The 20,935-nt window shown below is 34.9% G+C and overlaps 1 long non-coding RNA gene across 1 annotated transcript; it reads left to right on the forward strand.

The window, feature by feature from the left end:
* The first annotated feature begins 455 nt into the window (after positions 1 to 455).
* Positions 456 to 20,607, forward strand: LOC127548543 (uncharacterized). The gene is made up of 3 exons (XR_007950423.1): positions 456 to 1,874; positions 18,648 to 18,727; positions 20,357 to 20,607. It is a non-coding gene; the product is annotated as an uncharacterized LOC127548543 (long non-coding RNA).
* Positions 20,608 to 20,935: the final 328 nt, after the last annotated feature.

The raw sequence follows: 20,935 nt of genomic DNA on the forward strand, positions 1-20,935 counted from the left end.
CTTCAGTATGTATTTTTTTCTATTTCACCAAATGTATTTTAAGTTGTTTTCTTCAGTTAATTTCTGTATTTTCCCCAAACTCTCCTGCAAAGCTTTCATTCCCTTTCCCCACTTTAATTCTACCTCTCTTTTAAGAGCCTTTTTGAATTCTTCCAAGATAGCCTTTTGAGTTAGAAACCAGTTCATATTCCCCTTTGAAACTTCATCTGGAAACAATTTGCCTTTAGTAAGCTCAGGATTTCAGTTCTGTTCCTCCCTATCTCCATAAAAGCCATCTATGCTCAAAACTCTTTGCTTTTCTTGCTCACTTTAAATGTTGAGGTTTCTTCCTTGGGCATAAGAGAAAGTGTCCTGAACTGTCTCTAAAGAGAGACAGGGTTTTAAGCTTCACTGGGGGCTGAGGCTGCAAGCTTTCCCATTGCTCTGTGTGGACTTGGCCAAGTGCTCCCTGATATACTGGGATTCAGGGGCTCACTATTTGGTTTCACTAGTTTCTTTGGAGGTCTCACAGCTACACTGCTGATCCATTGGCTACTGAATCAGTACTGAGTAGCCAACCCTGCTGGAGTTTGTAGACATTTGGCCTTTTCTACCTCTAATCAAGAAGGAAAGAAAACAGCCTCCACATAGAAAAGGAGTTGAGTGGGAGAGGAGTTTTTACTGAAGTGGACAAAAATTGTATTTGTAACAAGGAGTCGGAAGGACTGGGAAGAGGCAAAATATGTGGCAATAAGAGGTTGTTACATATTTAAAGAACACAAGAAGCTAGGGCAGAAAGGAATGATGCATCTCCATAATTATTTTAATATCACAGCAAAACTAGGATCCTAACTGGAAGAGAACTCAGAGTTCCTCTAGTCAAACCTCTTTAATTTTATATATGAAAAAATTAAAGCCAGGAGAGGTTTGTTATTTGGTTTAAGGTGACAAAGCTAGTAAGGGTCAGGTGTGGTATCAAACTGAGTTAAGGAAAAAGCCTTTCTGAAAACCTTTTCAATTATAGTTATGTAAAATAAAACTCAAGCAAAACACTTCAAGTTTTATGGCTGAATAATTTAAACAAGGTGTTAATATAAGAAAAATGTATACAAAGTTTAACAGTACATATTTCAATAATTTTTCATATTTCTCAAATCTTCCTCATTCTAGGTCTAATTACATCATCTGTGAAATAATGAGTTTGAAGTAAATAATCTCTAGTACAACTTAGCTTTAAATTCTCTGATCTTATATATAGAAAAATCATCAAAGACTTTTTTCCCAAGTGCCCCATTAATGTGGTAGAAGAAGTTATGAAATACAGTTGTATGGATTTATTGAATAGGGCTGTAGTAAATAAAGATAGGGGGAATGAGATCTCTTGCCCTTCAGACTAAACTTCTTTATATCAGAAAAACTCAGAATAGAATTTCTGAAAGAGATTGTGTTTATTATTTTTTCCCAGCTCTTGGTAACTTCAGTGAAATATGAAAAAAATTTTCTGGGCAGCTAGAGGTGGGTTTTTCTCAGTCAAGCAGGAAGGATGAGTTACTGAGTTATAGGGTAACCAGTTATGGGCACATAAAAGGAAAAAAAAAAGGAGGAAGAACACACAAATAGATTGTAATCACTATCTTTCCATCTCCCATCTCCTTGTTTGATCACTTTCTATATAGCACAAATCTTGAACTCCAGTCTTACATTTAAGTTCAAGCTGAGTCTTCATGACTCATTAAGATAAGAGGAATTTTTCAATGTTCACAACTTTTATAACCACGGGTTTCTTTGCCAAGACTTTGTCTCAATACTATTGACAGTGTGCTGATAATGTGGAAGTTAATGATGATCAGACATTGAAGAGTGAACATTCTGCTTGTGGAAGTTCTTCTGCTCAGGTTGGCACACCCATCTGGAATTGAAATAGAATAGATCATTACTTATTCATTTTTAAAATTCTGTGTCTCCTACTACTTTCCTTCTCTTGTCTTTATGTTTTGTCTCCAAAATACGGTGGCAGTGTCTGTATAGTGGTGAGAAGGCTGGTGTCTTGGTCAGGAAGCTCTAGGTCCCAGTGCTTCCTCTGTCACAAAATGACTGAGGACTGCAAATCACTCGATCTTTTAGAGATTCAGGCACCACTCTCAGACCCTCAGCTGTAGAGATGGTCATAACCTGCATTAGTAGGGGGCGTTTCCTCTCTAATATTAACCCCAAATGTATTCCTTTTGCCCTGATTTGTCTCCTCTCCTTCTAGATCCTGTGGATCCTTTCACAGACTTCATGTGTCTAATGCCAATGATCCTTCAGAAGAATCTTTTGCTCATAGACTTTCATAGTCACCCTCTTAATCACATTTGCTCTTTCTTTTTCTAACATCTCTATGATTTTGCACTTTTTAACTCTACTTTTGAGCCTATCTCCTTGTCTTCCTTGCTTTCCTTTTTCTTCTCCATTTTAGTTTGTGTATGCTCCACCAGGATGGTGTTGAGATACAGGAATTTAACCAAGCAGAGGGTAAAGTCCTGAGGAGAAAGAGATGACATATGGGGAGTTTCAGAGTTGATTGCATTTTGAAGAATGATCAGTTTCTGGAGCTCATGAAGTCAAGGAAAGCAGCTCAGTGAGAAATGATAATAGACCAACCTGGCTTATTTAATGTTCAGTATATAGGACATTCCATTTCCAATGTGTCTGCCTTTGCATGAGTCTCCAATGTCTGAGACACCCCCATTTATCTTTGCCTATTTGAATCCTCCCATTACTTCAAAACACAGCTCAAGTGCCACCTTCTATATGAGGCCTTTTCTGATCATCTGGTCCTTTATAGTCTATTTTCTTATCTGTCTTCTCCCTCCCTACCCCATCACAGCGCACCTTAAAGTTTGCCCTTTCTCTACTCTTAAATATCTCTTACTTTGGACTGATTTTCTATTTTAAATACCAAGCTCTGACATTCCATTAGTATAAGAAACCTCTGATATAAAAACTCTCTCAACTTTTTCAAAATACGTAACTGTGACATTCATATTCTTATAGTATTTTTCTTTTAGTGTCTTCTACCTGTTAGTTATTTCCTGTTTATCCTATATAGAGTTTGTTTTGCATATATTTATCCACTTAGAGTATACCTTTTTCTTCATTTTGTATCCCCAGGGCTTAGCATAGAGCCTGATATATAATAACTCCCGAGACCATCCCTCTCTTTTCCCCCATCTTGATTCTAGAATTAAGGTCCAGCCAGAAAATTGTGTCCTGAACTTGGCATAAAAGCAACCTTTTGCAATCTTCCTCTGATTGAACATATCCACAGCAAAATCCAAAAATTGCACTCTGAGGTAATTGGGACCTAAACAATGACTGATTGAAATTTTGCCTGGAACCTATTGTTGGTCAATCAATGAGAATCAGAGTGGGTATGCTAGAAAATAATCTAACCAATGAATCCCAAAGTATCTTGACTGAGTAGTTTTAAGAAGCTCCAGGTGCCATGTGTAATGTTCTTCTCTTCTGCTTAGGTATACTCTCTCCTGCCCCCTTTTAACCTTCTTTATCTGAGGCTAAACTTCAGTGATATGATTTCCCCAATGAACATGGTTGGAAATTGAATTCTCTTCTTTGCATTGTGTTTTTTAGTGAAGCAGCTAAACTTTCAAGGGAAGTGAGCAAAGTTAGAATCAGGGATTTAACATTATAGGAAAGAGAAACAAAGATTAGGTTTCTATGCTAATATTAAGGGTTAAAGGTACAATTGAGGAATGGGAAGGGTGGGATACCATCTACAGCTTATGACCAACAGAATGGCCTGGACTCTGGAAGATACAAAGCTCACAAATAATGGAGGAGAAAACAATTATCTTGGAAATAGTGGAGGATAATACCAACAACAAAAAGAAAGCTGGGATGTGGCAGACCTGTCTCATTGTTTGACCAGAGAAAATGTTTCCCAAGGGATTGGAGGGTGAATTTCCCAATTGAGTAGCTTGGTGTAAGCCAAAGAGAAGTTCCCACTGGCTGGCCTCTGGGATTAGAAGTGGGCCTGAGAAATGGAACCAAGATGGCGGAGAGGACACATGCATCTTCCTAAACTCTCCTTTACCCTCAATCTATTTTAATGAAATTCAGCCTCAGAATTAGTGCTTGACTGTCAGAACCCATGGATATCGGCAGTACAACACATTACCAACCAGAGATTATCTCGAAATTCACCAGAAAAGGGATGTTTTTGCTCAGACATGGGGATGGTAAGGGGTTAGGCCAGGCACAGACTTAAGCAGGCAGTGAGCCGAGGGAGGTGGGGGGTGGGGGGTGGAAAGGAGGGAGAGTCTCTGCTCATGGAAAATGTGTGGGGAGAATTCTACACAATCTGAGCTGCTTTGCCCTGGCAACAAGCCAGTAGACCAGCAGAGAAGGTATAAGCACAGGGTGAAAAGACAATAATCTTGCAGAGCTAGGGTCTCTCGGGAGCTGGCCACACCCAGCCAGCACCCAGAGTGACTCAGCATGATCCAGGCACAGCCGCAGTTGCAGGTCCCAGCGCAGCCACAGTTGCTGCCTTCCTGCTGTCGCTGATTTCAGCACAACTGCTAATCCCAGAGCAGCCAGTGGGTGCTGTCCCAGTGCCCCTGTACTGCAACTTCCTGTTGTCTGTAGAGGCAGCTTGGAAATACCCTACTGGCTCCCATAAGCAGACCAAAGCTTTTTTTTTTTCTTTTCTTAAAATGAACAAAAAGGCAAAGAGAATATTGATCAGAGGAATAAAAATTAAGACAACTCTGAGATACCACTACATACTTGTCAGATTGGCTAAGATAACAGGAAAAAATAATGATGAATGTTGGAGGAGATGCAGGAAAACTGGGACACTGATGCATTGTTGGTGGAGTTGTGAATGAATCCAACCACTCCGGAGGGCAATCTGGAATTATGCCCCAAAAGTTATCAAACTGTGCATACCCTTTGATCCAGCAGTGTTTCTACTGGGCTTATATCCCAAAGAGATACTAAAGAAGGGAAAGGGATTTGTATGTGCCAAAATGTTTGTGGCAGCCCTGTTTGTAGTGGCTAGAAACTGGAAATTGAATGGATGCCCATCAATTGGAGAATGGTTGGGTAAATTGTGGTACATGAATGTTATGGAATATTATTGTTCTATAAGAAATGACCAGCAGGATGAATACAGAGAGGACTGGCAAGACTTACATGAACTGATGCTAAGTGAAATGAACAGAACCAGGAGATCATTATATACTTCAACAACAATACTGTTTGAGGATGTATTCTGATGGAAGTGGATCTCTTCGATAAAGAGATCTAATTCAGTTTCAATTGATCAATGATTAACAGAAGCAGCTATACCCAAAGAAAGAACGCTGGGAAATGAATATAAACTTTGCATTTTTGTTTTTTTTCCCATGTTATTTTTACCTTCTGAGTCCAATTCTCCCTGTGCAACAAGAGAACTGTTCAGTTCTGCATATATATATTGTACCTAGGATATACTGCAACATATTTAACATATATAGGACTGCTTGCCATTTAGGGGTGGAGGGAGCAAGGGGAAAAATTGGAACAGATGTGAGTGCAAGGGATAAGGTTGTAAAAAATTACCCTGGCATGGATTCTGTCAATAAAAAGTTATTATAAAATAAAATAAAAAAGAAATAGCAGAAAGCATTGCTGCTGAAAGCTTGGGAACTCTAAAGAGTTGGTACCAGGAATAGGATCAAAAGTCATATGGATCAAAAGCCTTTAAGAATAAATGTCTCTGAATGAAAAAAAAAAAAAAGGCAAAGTGAGATCTAACTATAGATACCTGCTATACAGAAAGAGAGCAGACTTCAAATTCTGAGAAGACTAAAAGCAGTTTATCTTGAGATGCAAAGGTGGCTATGATATGCTCTCATAGAATAAATTTAAAAGGATCTTAAAAGAGAGCTAGAAGAAAAATGGGGAAAGGAAAGGAAAGCTGTGCAAGAGGGTCAGGATAAAACATGTAACTCATTAAAAGATAAGAGTGGAAAAAAAGAAATTACCTCCCTAAAAAACAGAATTAGTGAATTGAAAAAAGAAAATCATTCTTTTAAAAAATTTGGTAAAATGGAAAAAAAATTCATAGAACGAAACAACTCATTTAAAAATTCAATTGGATATATACAAAAAGAAATTTAAAAAGTAAATGAAGAGAATCATTCATTAAAAATCAGACTTGAACAAATATAAATGAATGATTTGAGGAGACACCAAGAATCAGTCAAGCAAAACCATAAAAATGAAAAAAATAGGAAAAAAATGTTAAATAACTACTGGGGAAACAATAAACCTGGAAAACAGAACTAGGAGAGATGATCTGGAGATTATTGGACTCCCTGAAAATTATGATGAAATAAAAAGTGCCTAGATACTATTTTTCAGGAAATCATAAAAGAGAACTGCCCATATGTTATAGAAACAGATGGCAAAATGGACATTGAAAGAATTCATTAATCACTTATGGAAAGAGATCCCCAAATCAAAACTCCAAGAAATATTGTGGCTAAATTCCAGAACTTTCAGACCAAGGAAAAAATACTACAAGCAGCCAGGAAAAAAAAAAAAAAAACAATTCAAATACTTGAGGAGCCACAATAAGGATCACTCTGGATCTAGCAGAATCCACTTTAAAGGACTTAAGGGCCTGGAATATCATATTCCGAAAGGCAAAGGAATGCAGCCAAGAATAAATTACCCAGATAAACTGAGCATTTTCTTCCAGGGAAGAAGATGGACATTCAATGAAACAGGTGAATTCTATCTATTTCTGATGAAAAAACCAGAACTAAACAAAAAGTTTGGTCTCCAAATATAAGACACAGGAAAAACATAAAAAGATAAAAAGAAATCTTGGGAACTATATTTCTGTTATTAGTATACATAAAGAATATATGTATAATTTGGTTTTACCATTATAATATAAAAAAGAATCTAGAGATGGAAAGGAAATTGTACAAGAAAAGGGAAAAATGGAGTACTACATCTCACAAAGAGGCAAAAGAAACCTATTATATCTGAGGGAAAGAAGGGAAGGAGATTGAACATAGTGTGAATCTTACTCTCATCAGAATAGGCTCGAAGAGAAAATATTAGACATATTTGATTTACAGAGAAACTTCTCCCACCTCAATCAAAAGTGGGAGGGGAAAAGCAAAAAGAGAAGGAGTAGGATAAATAGAAGGGAATACAGAAATTGTAAGGGAAAGGTATTAGAAAAGGGGATGGACTCTAAGGAGGGTAGGGATTCTAAAGAGGGAGGGCTATGTGAGGTAAGTGGTGCTCATAAGTCTAATACTGGGAAATGGAATAAGGGGGAAAGGAAAAAGAAAAGGGTAATTTGGGGATAATAAGATGGATAGAAATAACAGAATTAGTAGTTTTAACCATAAATGTAAATGGGATAAACTCCCCCATAAAGCAGAGGCAGATAGCATACTGGATTAAAAGCCAGAATCCTACAATATGTGTTTACAGGAAACACACTTGAAGCACGGCGATACATACAGAGTAAAGGTAACAGGCTGGTGCAGAATCTACTATGTTTCAGGTGAAGTAAAAAAAGCAGGGGTTGCCATCCTGATCTCAGACCAAGCAAAAGCAAAAATTGATCTAATTAAAAGAGATAAGGAAGGGCATTATGTCTTGCTGAAAAGGTAGCATACATAATGCAACAATATAAATATTAAACACATATGCACCAAGTGGTATAGCATCTAAATTCCTAAAGGAGAAGTTAAGAGAGCTACAAGAACAAAACTATAATAGTGGGAGATCTCAATTTGCACTCTGAGAATTAGATAAGTCAAACCACAGAATAAATAAAAAAGAAGTTAAAGACATAAATAAAACACTAGAAAAATCAGGTATGGTAGGTCTTTATAGAACACTGAATGCTGACAGAAAGTATACTTTCTTCTCAGCAGTTCATGGAACCTATATAAAAACTGACCATATATTAGGACATAAAAACCTCAAATTCAAATGCAGAAAGGCAGAAATAGTAAATGAATCCTTTTCAGATCATGATGCAATGAAAATTACATTCAATAAAAAGTCAAGAGAAAATAGATCAATTAATCTCATCCTAAAAAATGATTGGGGGACTTCTGGCCAAGATGATGGAAAGGATAAACACATCTATCTAAGCTCCTTCTTGCTCTCAGAATACTTTATTTAATGAAGAGGCCTCAGCATTAGGGCTTGACTGAAAAAAACCCATGGATACATTACCAACAGAAGATGTCCTCAAAATTCACCAGAAAAGGTCTATTTTTGCTCATGGGTGGGGATGGTTAGATCATGCTCAGACTGCAGGCAGGCAGGCACTGAGAATATGGAAGGCAACTCCCAATGAGCAGACCTGAGGGGTATGATCTCAGCTGTTTCTGCAGGGAGAACAGTGTGACTACTTTGCCCTGGCAGCAAGCCAGTAGACCAGCAGAGAAACTATAAACACAGGGGGTAAAGACTATAATCCCAAGAAGCTAGGGTCTCTCAGGACCTGGTCACACATACCTGAAGTGACTCAGCATGCTCTCATAGCCTCAAAATACAGATGCAGCTCAGCCATTGCTGTCCTGCTAGTGCCTCACTGCTGCCCCCTGCAGTCTGTAGAGGAAGTTTGATGATACCACCCAGCCCCACTCCACCCCCAAAAAAGACAAACTGCATTTGCTTTTTTTTTTACTTAGTTTCTTTTCTTTGATTCATCTTTGACAAAATGAGCAAAAAATTAAAGCACGCTCTAACAATAGAGAGCTTTTACATGGATAGAGAACAGACTTTTAAGCCTTAAGAAGACTAAAAACAGACTGTTTCCAGATGTATCTCCAAAGGGGGATATGATCTGGTTCCTAACACACAAGACCCTCATAGAAGAAATTAAAAAGGCTCTTTCAAGAGAGCTAGAAGAAAAATGGGCAAAGGAAAGGAAAGCTTGGCAAGAGGGTCTGGATAAGTCATCCCACTCATTTAAAGATAGAGCGGATAAAAAAATCAAATCCTTGCAAACAGAATTATCAAATTGGAAAAGGTAAACTATTCCAAGGAAAACAGAATTAGCGAATTGGAAAAAGAAAATAGCTATCTAAAAAATAAAATTGGCAAAATGGAAAAAAATTCCATACAACAAAACAAGTCACTTTAAAATTCAATTTGACAATTAGAAAAAGGAATTTAAAAATAAGTGAAGAAAATAATTCATAAAAATCAGAATTGAACAAATGGAATTGAATGACTTGAGGGGACATCAAGAATCAGTCAAGCAAAAATAAACAAACAAAAAGAAACAATGGAAAAATGTCAAATACCTTCTTTGGAAAACAAAAGACCTGGAAAATAGATCTGGAGAGACAATCTGAGAATTATTAGACTTCTTGGAAAATATGATGAAAAAAAGAGCCTGGACACTATTTTCCAAGAAATTATCAAAGAGAACTCCTCAGATGTTATAGAAACAGAGGGTAAAGTAGACATTGAAAGAATTCATCAATCACCTACTGAAAGGGACCCTAAAATCAAAACTCGAAGAAATATTATGGCTAAATTACAGAACTATCAGACCAAGGGAAAAATACTTCAAGCTTCTAGAAAAAAAAAAAATTCAAGTATAGAGGAGCCACAATAAGGATCATTCTGGATTTAGTAGCATCCACATTAAAGGATCTAAGGGCCTGGAATCTGATATTGCAAAAAGCTAAGAAACTTGGTATGCAGTAAAGAATAACTCACCCAGCCAAAAGGAACATTTTTTTTCCCCAGGGAAGAAGATGGACTTTCAATAAAATAGGTGAATTTCATCTATTTCTGATGAAAAAACTGGAACTACCAATTGATCAATGATGGACAGAAGCAGCTACACCCAAAGAAGGGGAACTCTGGAAAATGAGTGTAAACTGTTTTCATTTTTGTTTTTCTTCCCAGGTTATTTTTACCTTCTGAATCCAATTCTTCCTGTGCAACAAGAGAACTGTTCGGTTCTGCATACATATATTGTATCTAGGGTATACTAGAACATATTTAAGACTACTTACCATCTAGGAGAAGGGGTGGAGAGAGGGAAGGGAAAAGTCGGAACAGAAGTGAGTATAAGGGATAAAGTTGTAAAAAATTATCCAGGCATATGTTCTGTCAATAAAAAGCAACCAAAAAAAAAAAAAAAGAAAAAAAAAAAAGAAAAGAAAAGAAAAAGAAAAAAGAAAAAAAAAACTGGAACTAAACAAAAAGTTTGATCTCCAAATATAGGACTCAAGAGAAACATGAAAAGGTAAAAAGAAATCTTGGGAACTATATTTCCCTTGTAAAGATGCATAAAAAACACATGTTTAATTTGTTCTAGAAACTAGAAGTGGAAAGGAAATTGTACCAGAAAAAGGGTAAAGGGGAGGTACTACATCTCACAAAGAGGCAAATCAAACCTATTATATCTGAGAAAAAGAAGAGAGAAGGATGAATATAGTGCATATCTTACTCTCATCAAAATTGGCTTAAAGAGAAAAATATTAGACATATTCAATTTATGGAGAAACTTTTCCCACTTCATTGAAAAGTGGGAGGGAAAAAAAGTGAAAAGGCAAGGAATAAGCTAAGTGGAAGGGAATACAGAAATTGTGAGGAAAGGGGATAAGAAAGAGGGAGGAACTCTGAAGTGGGGGAGGGATCATAAAAAGGGAAGGCTATGAGAAGCAAGTGGTGCTCACAAGTTTAATACTGGGGAGAGGGATAAGGGGGAAGTAAAAGGAGAAAAGCATAAGCAGGGGTTAACAAGATGGCAAGTAATACAGAATTAGTAATTTTAATCATAAATGTGGAAGCCATAAAGAGGAAGCAGTTATCAGACTGGATTAAAAATAGAATCCTACAATATATTGTTTACAGGAAACATACTTGAAGCAGGGCGATATAGAGTAAAGGTAAAAGATTGAAGCAGAATCCACTATGCTTCAGGTGAAGTCCAAAATAGCATGGGTAGCCATCTTCATCTCAGATAAAGCAAAAGCAAAAATTGATCTAATTAAAAGAGATAAGGAAAGGCACTGTATCTTGCTAAAGGGTAGCATAGATAATGAAGCAATATCAATATTAAACATATATGCACCAAGTGGTATAGCATCTAAATTTTTAAAGGAGAAATTAAGAGAGCTGCGATAAGAAGTAGACAACAAACCTATAATAGTGGGAGATCTTAATCTTGCACTCTCAGAATTAGATAAATCAAACCACAAAATAAAGACACCTAAGAGGGAGCACTTAATTGGCTGCATCCCACACATTTTGGTATCATGTCTCAAAGAGATAAATAGAATACTAGAAAAGTTATATATAATAGATATAATATCTTCAGAGAAAACTAAAAGGAGACAGAAAGGAGTCGACTTTCTTTTCAGCAGTTCATGGAGCCTATACAAAAATTGACCATATATTAGGACATAAAAACCTCAAATTCAAATGCAGAAAGGCAGAAATTGTAAATGCATCCCTTTCAGATCATGAAACAATGAAAATTACATTCAATAAAAAGCCATGGGAAAAGAGACCAAAAAATAATTGGAAACTAAGTACTCTCATACTAAAGAATGATTGGGAGAAACAGCAAATCATAGACATAATTAATAACTTCACCCAAGAAAATGACAATAATAAGATGCCCTACCAAAACAATAATAAGGGGAAAGTTTATATCTCTAGAAGGCTACTTGCATAAAATAGACAAAGAGAAGGTCAATGAATTGGGTTTGCAATTAAAAATGTAAGAAAAGGAACAAATTAAAAACCATCAAACATTAAACTTGAAATTCTTAAAATAAAAAGAGAGATTAATAAAATTGAAATTAAAAAAAATATTGAATTAATTAATAAAACTAAGAATTGGTTCAATGAAAAAACCAACAAAATAGATAAACCTTTGATAAATCTGATCTAAAAAAGGAAAGAGGAAAAATCAAATTGTTAGTCTTAAAAATGATAAGAGATTATTCACCACTAATGAAGAGGAAATTAGAGCAATAATTAGAATTTACTTTGCCCAACTTTATGCCAATATATTTGATGACTTAAATAAAATGGAAGAATACTTTCAAAAATATAGGTTGCCTAGATTAAAAGAAAAGAAATAAATTGGTTAAATGGTCTCATGTTAGAAAAAGAAATAAAACAAGCTATTAATCAACTCCCTAAAAAAATACCCAGGACCATATGGATTTATATGCAAATTCTACCAAACATTTAAAGAACAATTAACTTTAGTGCTATATAAACTATTTGAAAAAAACAGGGTTTGAAGAAATCCTATCAAATTTCTTTTAGGACACAGATATAATATTGATACCTAAAAATATTGATACCTAAACCAGATAGGACAAAAAAAGAGAAAGAAAATTATAGACTAATCTCTTTTAATGAACATCAATGCAAAAAATTTAAGTAAAATCTTAGCAAAAAGATTACAGAAAATTATCGCCAGGATAATACACTGTGACCAAGGAGGACTTATAGCAGGAATGCAGCATTGGTTCAACATTGGGAAAAACTATTAGCATAACTGACAATATAAATAACCAAATTAACAAAAACCCTGTGATCATTTCAACAGATGCAGAAAAAGCATTTGATAATATGAAACTACCCATTCCTATTAAAAACACTAGAGAGTATAGGAATAAAGGGACTTTTCCCTAAAATAGTCAGGAGCATCCATTAGTAAGAATCATATGTAATGGGGATAAAATGGAACCATTCCCAATACAATCAGGAGTGAAACAAGGTTGCCCACTATCACCATTACTATTCAATATTGTATTAGAAATGCTAGCTTTGGCAACAAGATTAAAAAAACAAATGAAAGGAATTAGAGTATGTAATGAGGAAACCAAATTATCACTCTGCAGATGATATCATGGTATACTTAGAGAACCCCAGATATTCTAGTAAAAAGCTATTAGAAATAATCCACAACTTTAGCAAAGTTGCAGTATACAAAATAAATCCACATAAATCATCAACATTTTTTAAAAATAACTTTTTATTGACAGAACCCATGCCAGGGTAATTTTTTACAACATTATCCCTTGCACTCACTTCTGTTCCGATTTTTCCCCTCCTCCACCTCCTCCACCAGATGGCAAGTAGTCCTATACATGTTAAATAGATTATAGTATATCCTAGATACAATATATGTTTGCAGAACTGAACAGTTCTCTTGTTGCACAGGGAGAATTGGATTCAGAAAGTATAAATAACCTGGGAAGAAAAACAAAAATGCAGTTTATATTCATTTCTCAGCATTCCTTCTTTGGGTGTAGCTGCTTCTGTCCATCATTGATCAATTGAAACTGAGTTAAATCTCTTTGTCAAAGAAATCCACTTCCATCAGAATACATCCTCATACAGTATCGTTGTTGAAGTATATAATGATCTCCTGGTTCTGCTCATTTTATTTAGCACCAGTTCATGTAAGTCTCACCAATCTTCAATGTATTCGTCCTGCTGATCATTTCTTACAGAACAATAATATTCAATAACATTCATATAACACAATTTATTCAACCATTCTCCAATTGATGGGCATCCATTCATTTTCCAGCTTCTAGCCACTACAAACAGGGCTGCCACAAATATTTTGGCACATACAGGTCCCTTTCCCTTCTTTAGTATCTCTTTGGGGTATAAGCCCAGTAGAATTGCTGCTGGATCAAAGGGTATGCACAGTTTGATAACTTTTTGGGCATAATTCCAGATTGCCCTCCAGAATGGTTGGAGTCATTCACAACTCTACCAACAATGCATCAGTGTCCCAGTTTCCCTGCATCTCCTCCAACATTCATTATTTTTTCCTGTTATCTTAGCCAATCTGACAGGTGTGTAGTGGTATCTCAGAGTTGTCTTAATTTGCATTTCTCTGATTAATAATGATTTGGAGCATATTTTCATATGGTTAGAAATAGTTTTAATTTCTTTGTCTGAGAATTGTTTGTTCATATCCTTTGACCATTTATCAATTGGAGAATGGCTTGATTTCTTATAAATTAGAGTCAATTCTCTATATATTTTGCAAAGAGGCCTTTATCAGAACCTTTGACTATAAAAATGTTTTCCCAGTTTATTGTTTCCCTTCTAATCTTGTCTGCATTAGTTTTGTTTGTACAAAAACTTTTCAATTTGATATAATCAAAATTTTCTATTTTGTAGTCAATAGTGATCTCTAGTTCTTTGGTCATAAATTCTTTCTCCTTCCACAGGTCTGAGAGGTAAACCATCCTATGCTCTTCCAATTTATTTATAATCTCATTCTTTAAGCCTAGGTCATGAACCCATTTTGACCTTAAAGTCTTGGTGTATGGTTAAGTGTGGGTCAATGCCTAGTTTCTGCCATACTAATTTCCAATTTTCCCAGCAATTTTTGTCAATGCATTCTTAAACCCCAAAACTGGGGTATTTGGGTTTGTCAGACACTAGATTTTTAAAGTTATTGGTTGTTTTGTCCTTTGAACCTAACCTATTCCATTGATCAACTAGTCTGTTTCTTAGCCAATACCAGATAGTATTAGTAATTGCTGCTTTATAATATAATTTTAGATCTGGTACAGCTAGGCCACCTTCATTTGATTTTTTTTTTTCATTAATTCCCTTGAAATTCTTGACCTTTTGCTCCTCCAGATGAATTTTGTTGTTATTTTTTCTAGGTCATCAAAATAGTTTTTTGGGAGTCTAATTGATATAGTGCTAAATAAATAGATTAGTTTAGGTAGTATTGTCATTTTTATTGTATTTGCTCACCCAATCCAAGAGCATTTAATATTTTTCCAGTTGGTTAGATCAGACTTAATTTGTGTGGAAAGTGTTTTGTAGTTTTGCTCATAAAGTTTCTGATTTTCCCTTGGCAGATAGATTCCTAAATATTTTATACAATCAGTAGTTACTTTAAGTGGAATTTCTCTTTGTAACTCTAACTGTTGGGTTTTGTTAGTGATATATAAGAATGCTGATGACTTATGTGGGTTTATTTTGTATCCTGCAACTTTGCTAAAGGTGTGGATTGTTTCTAATAACTTTTTAGTAGAATCCCTGGGGTTCTCTAAGTATACCATCATAACATCAGCAAAGAGTGATAATTTGATGTCCTCATTGCCTATTCTTATTCCTTTAATCTCTTTCTCAACTCTTATTGCCAAAGCTACCATTTCTAATACAATATTAAATAATAATGATGATAGTGGGCAATCTTGTTTCACTCCTGATCTTATTGGGAATGGTTGCAGTTTGTCCCCATTACATATGATGCTTACTGCTGGTTTTGAATAGATGCTCCAGATTATTTTAAGGAAAAGTCCATTTATTCCTATACTCTCAAGTGTTTTTAATAAGAATGGATGTTGGATTTTGTCAAATGCTTTTTCTGTGTCTATTGAGATGATCAAATGGTTTTTGTTGATTTGGTTATTAATATGGCCAATTATACTGATAGTTTTCCTAATATTGAACCAGCCCTGCATTCCTGGTATAAATCCAACTTGATCATGGTGTATTATCCTGGGGATGATTTTCTGTATTCTTTTTGCTAATATCTTATTTAAGATTTTAGCATCAATATTCATTAGGGAGATTGGTCTATAATTTTCTTTCTCTCTTTTCAACCTACCTGGTTTAAGTATCAATACTATGTCTATGTCATAAAAGGAATTTGGTAGGTCTCCTTCATTCGCTATTTTTCCAAATAGTTTATAAAGCATTGGGGCTAATTGTTCTTTGAATGTTTGGTAGGATTCATATGTAAATCCAACTGGTCCCAGGGATTTTTTTTTAGGGAGTTGATTAATAGCTTGTTCTATTTCTTTTTCTGAAATGGGACTATTTAAGCAATTCCTCCTCTGATAATCTGGGAAGCCTATATTTTTGGAGGTAGTCATCCATTTCGCTTAGGTTATCAAATTTATTGGCATAAAGTTGGGCAAAGAAACCTCTTATTATTTCTTTAATTTCTTCTTCATTAGTGGAAAGTTCTCCCTTTTCATTTTTAAGACTACTAATTTGATTTTCCTCTCTCCTTTTTCTAATCAGATTTACCAAAGGTTTATCAATTTTATTGGTTTTTTCATAAAACTAACTCTTAATTTTATTAGTTTAATAGTTTTTTTTTACTTTCTATATTATTAATTTCTCCTTTTAATTTTAGAATTTCAAGCTTAGTAATTGATTGTGGGTTTTTAATTTGGTCTTTTTCTAGCTTTTTAAGTTGCATGCCCAATTCATTGATCTTCTCTTTCTCTATTTTATTCAAGTAAGCCTCTAACGATATAAAATTTCCCGTAATTACTGCTTTGGCTACATCCCATAAATTTTGGTATGATGTCTCACCCTTGTCATTTTCTTGAGTGAAATTATTAATTGTGTCTATAATTTGCTATGTTACCCAATAATTCTTTAAGATGAGATTATTTAGTTTCCAATCACTTTTTAGTCTATTTACACCTAACTTTTTGTTGAATGTAGTTTTTAATTGCATTGTGATCTGAAAAGAAAGCATTTACTATTTCTGCCTTCCTGCATTTAATTTTGAGGTCTTTATGTCCTAATATATGGTCTTTTTTTGTGTGTGTAGGTTCCATGAACTGCTGAGAAGAAAGTATACTTCTTTCTGTCACCATTCAGTTTTCTCCAGAGATATATTATACCTAATTTTTCTAATATTCTATTTAATCATCAACATTTTTATACATCACCAACAAAATCCAACAGCAAGAGATACAAACAGAAATTCCATTTGAAATAACTGTTCATAGTATAAAATATTTGGGAATCTATCTACCAAGGGGAAGTCAGAAACTATATAAGCAAAACTATAAAACACTTTGCACACAAATAAAGTTAGATGTAAACAATTGGGAAAATATGAAGTGCTCCTGGATAGGTCAGGAGAATATAATAAAGATGGCAATACTAACTAAACGAATCTATTTATTTACTGCTATACCAATCAGACTTCCAAGAAACTATTTTAATGACCTATAAAAAATAACAACAAAATTCATCTGGAGGAGCAAAAGGTCAAGACTTTCAAGGGAACTAATGAAAGAAAAATCAAACGAAGGTGGCCTAGCTATACTAGATCTAAAACTATATTATAAAACAGTGGCCACCAAAACTATTTAGTATTAGGCTAAGAAATAGATTAGTTGATCAGTGGAATAGGTTAGGTTCACAGGACAAAAGAGTCAATAACTTTAATAATCTTATGTTTGCAAATCCCAAAACTCCAGCTTTGGGGATAAGAATTCACTGCTTGACAAAAATTGTTGGGAAAATTGGCAATTATATGGCAGAAATTAGGCCTTAACCCATACTTAACCATACATCAAGATAAGGTCAAAATGAGTTTGTGATCTAGAAATGGGTTTCTGATAAAGTTTCTGTTCAAATTAAGACAACTCTGAGATACCACTACACGCCTGTCACATTGGCTAAGGTGACAGAGAAAAGATAATGACAAATCTTGGAATGAGTGCAAGAAAAATGGGACACTGATACGTTGTTGGTGGAGTTGTGAACAGATCCAAACATTCTGGAGAGCAATTTGGAACTATACTCAAAAAGTTATCAAACTGTGCATACTTTTTGATCCAGCAATGTTACTATTGGACTTATATCCCAAAGATATATTTAAGAAGGGAAAGGGACCCATATGTGCAAAAATGTTTGTGGCAGCCATTTTCATAGTGGCTTGAAACTGGAAATTGAACGAATGCCCTCAATTGGAGAATGGCTGAATAAATTGTAGTATATAAATGTTATGGAATATTATTTTTCTGTAAGAAATGACCAGCAGGATGAATACAGAGAGGCTTGGAAAAACATACATGAACTGATGCTAAGTGAAATGAGCAGAACCAGATCATTATACACATCAATAACAATACTCTATGATGATCAGTTCTGTTTTCCAGTTTCTCAGCATTTTTGCCAGATGAGTATTTGTTCCCAAAGCTTAGATCTTTGGGTATGATCAAACATTAGATTTCTAAGGTCTTTTATTCTTATTTACTGTTGTCTACCATTTTCTACTAATCCACCACTCTACATTTTAGCTAACAAGTGATAATTTTGATGATTACCCATTGGTAATATCATGTGAAATCTGAAAAGGCTAGACCACCTTTCTTCAAATATTTTTTTCATTTATATTCCTTATAGCCTAACTTTTGTTTTCAAAATTAATTTATTATCTTTTCTAGCCCTACAAATTGATTTTTGGTAATTTGATTCACATGACATTAAATAAGTAATTAGTTTAAGTAGATTTTTCATGTTTATTATATTGGTTTGGCCTAAGAAGAGGCTCTCTTGCAGGAAGAAGGTGCTTGTGACTGCCACATGATTGGACTCTTTTCTAGTTGCATAATGAGATGATTTATAATTATAATTATAAGTATAATAATAATTATTATATGTGTGTGTGTGTTGTGTGTGTGTGTATAATAGCATTCCAGTATCTTGAGAAGTTTGCTTCTGTCAAATTCAAGTGTGTAGGAACTGAGGTGAATTCAGTCAAGGACAGCAGAGTGTTCGAGCCAATACAGATCTCACTTGTTTTATGTCCTTCTAACCTCTTCTTGGCTGAGCTTCCCTGTTGGTTCTGTAATTCCCAGGTTCCAGTCAACAGTTATCATGAGGATCTTCCACCTGGTTTTCATGGTGCTCTTTGTGATCATCTACAGTACTGACACAGGTAAGGAGTAGACTTGATTTATAAGAAGGTAGCTCTATGAATATGGAGGATGAACTCAATAAAAAGTCCTCATGTATTGTCAGAAATTGGTGGCCTTTGGATTAATGTTGGAACATGTCTGACACTAAGAGTGATTAAAGGAAAAGCTTCATCCCCTTACTTTAAGCTCAGTATGAGAACAAATTTAGGCAGACAATGATGTACTTATGGCCATGTGAAGGAAGCGCTGGGGGAAAGGGCACTGAGAAATCTTGCTTTGAGATTTTTATGTATTTTCAAAACTCTTCAAAAGTCCAAGAAGTTAGGACAACTTGGATAGGTCCAATATGTTTTCAGAATCACACCAGATTTGTAGGAACTATTTGTAGAACTATTAATGAGAAAATGGAACCATTTTATAGATGAAAAAAATGAAATCATAATAACTCCAAAGTCATAGAAGCAATAAGAATGACAAAACTTGGATTCAACCTCAAATGTCATGCATCCAAATGGATGAAATAATTCACACTTTTTTTCTGCTGCATCGTGAAGTGTACCAGGTTGTATTTGAAAGAGCACACCCAGTGGTAGGAGTCACAAGACTTGGGTTCAGATCCTGGTTATGATATTTAAAGCTTATGTAAACCTACCAATTCCCCTTTTCTCACGATTCTTGTTAACTTATCTATAAAATTACAGGGAATAGTTTAGATGATTACTAAGGACCCTTAAATATTCTGTCTCTTTCTAACCTTTATAAAATCCATTTCTTCAGACAAAAGGAGATCCTTTTCTTGAATTTCCTCCACAATGAATCTAACTGAGTCTCTTTTAATATTTGGCAGCCAACACTGTAATTTTTCTTTCTTTACTTATTTCCTTTGTTTTATTTCTTTTCTTTTTTGATGAGTTAATCATGATTAAGTGACTTGCCCAGAATCCCACAGCCTACTAAATGTCAGGTGTCTGAGGCCAGATATAAACTCAGGTTCCCCTGACTCCAGAACCTCTGTTCTATCCATAATGTCATTTATTGCCCCTGTTTTCAAATTAAAAAAAAATTTGAACTTATTGTTGTCATTCTTCAAATGATGAAGCCAAGATAAATCAAGATTAACTGACTTATGCAAGATAACTCATCTGAAATATTTGTCTGAAGTACAAATTTGTCAGGTGTTAGCACTGGCATTCTTGATTTTAGGTCAAGCCCTTTATGTAGAGGTATTTAGAGACATGGAATTTACTATGGACTGACACATAGTTAGACATGTTAGACCAATGAAAGCCTTCATCCAGTCTCTATACTAATTTCATTCTTTTTATAATCTTTTAAGGTAGTTTAGTATGAGTTAGATGTCTCCCATTTTATAGATAATTGAATAAAGGCTCAAAGAGGTCAAATTCACAAGGTTATATTGTTCTTTAAAAAATGTCACTTTAAGAGTAAAATCCACTACATCTGTTATGAAGGACAGTATGTTTTGTTTCCATTTTACCATATTACATTGCTTATTGAAAGACTATATTTAAAAAAATTCAAGTTAGTGAATGAACTCTCTAATCTATGATTCAAATTACAACAAAATATCTCTTTTTCTATAGATTTATAAAGAAAAATTTCAAAACATATTTTTCTTCTTTTAACAGGGTATGGTAGCCTAACTGCAACTAAAGAATGTAAAAAACTTAAAGGTAAATGTAGGAAGAGATGGTGCCTATATCCAGACTTATCCTGGGGAACCTGTAATTTTGGGTTGAAAACTTGTTGTGTGCCACATGACATTCTGAAACGGAAACCAAAACATTGAACATGGAAGGGTAAAAGTATAGAAAATGCAAGAAGTTAAAGTCCATGGCATATTAATTTTTTTATGAATAAAGAAAAATTCAATTGGAAAGTATGCTTCCTTTTTTTGTGAGACAATTGGGTAAAATGACTTGTCCAAGGTCACACAGCAATTAAGTTTTAAGTGTCTGAACCTGCATGGGAACTCAGGTTCTCCTGACTCCTGTGTGATGCTCTATCACCTGTGCCATCTAGCTGCCCTAAAACAGAAATGATTCCTGCAGTTTTGCTCACTGGAAAGACTGACATGCTATCTCACAAAACCATAATAAAGAATATACACATATACATATACACACACACATACATACGTACACACACACACACACACACACACACAGTGCAGAGAGCCAAGATGACAGAGAGTAGACACATCTCTG

The sequence above is a fragment of the Antechinus flavipes genome, chromosome 2 (genome assembly GCF_016432865.1).
Source record: "Antechinus flavipes isolate AdamAnt ecotype Samford, QLD, Australia chromosome 2, AdamAnt_v2, whole genome shotgun sequence".
Lineage (NCBI taxonomy): Eukaryota > Metazoa > Chordata > Mammalia > Dasyuromorphia > Dasyuridae > Antechinus > Antechinus flavipes.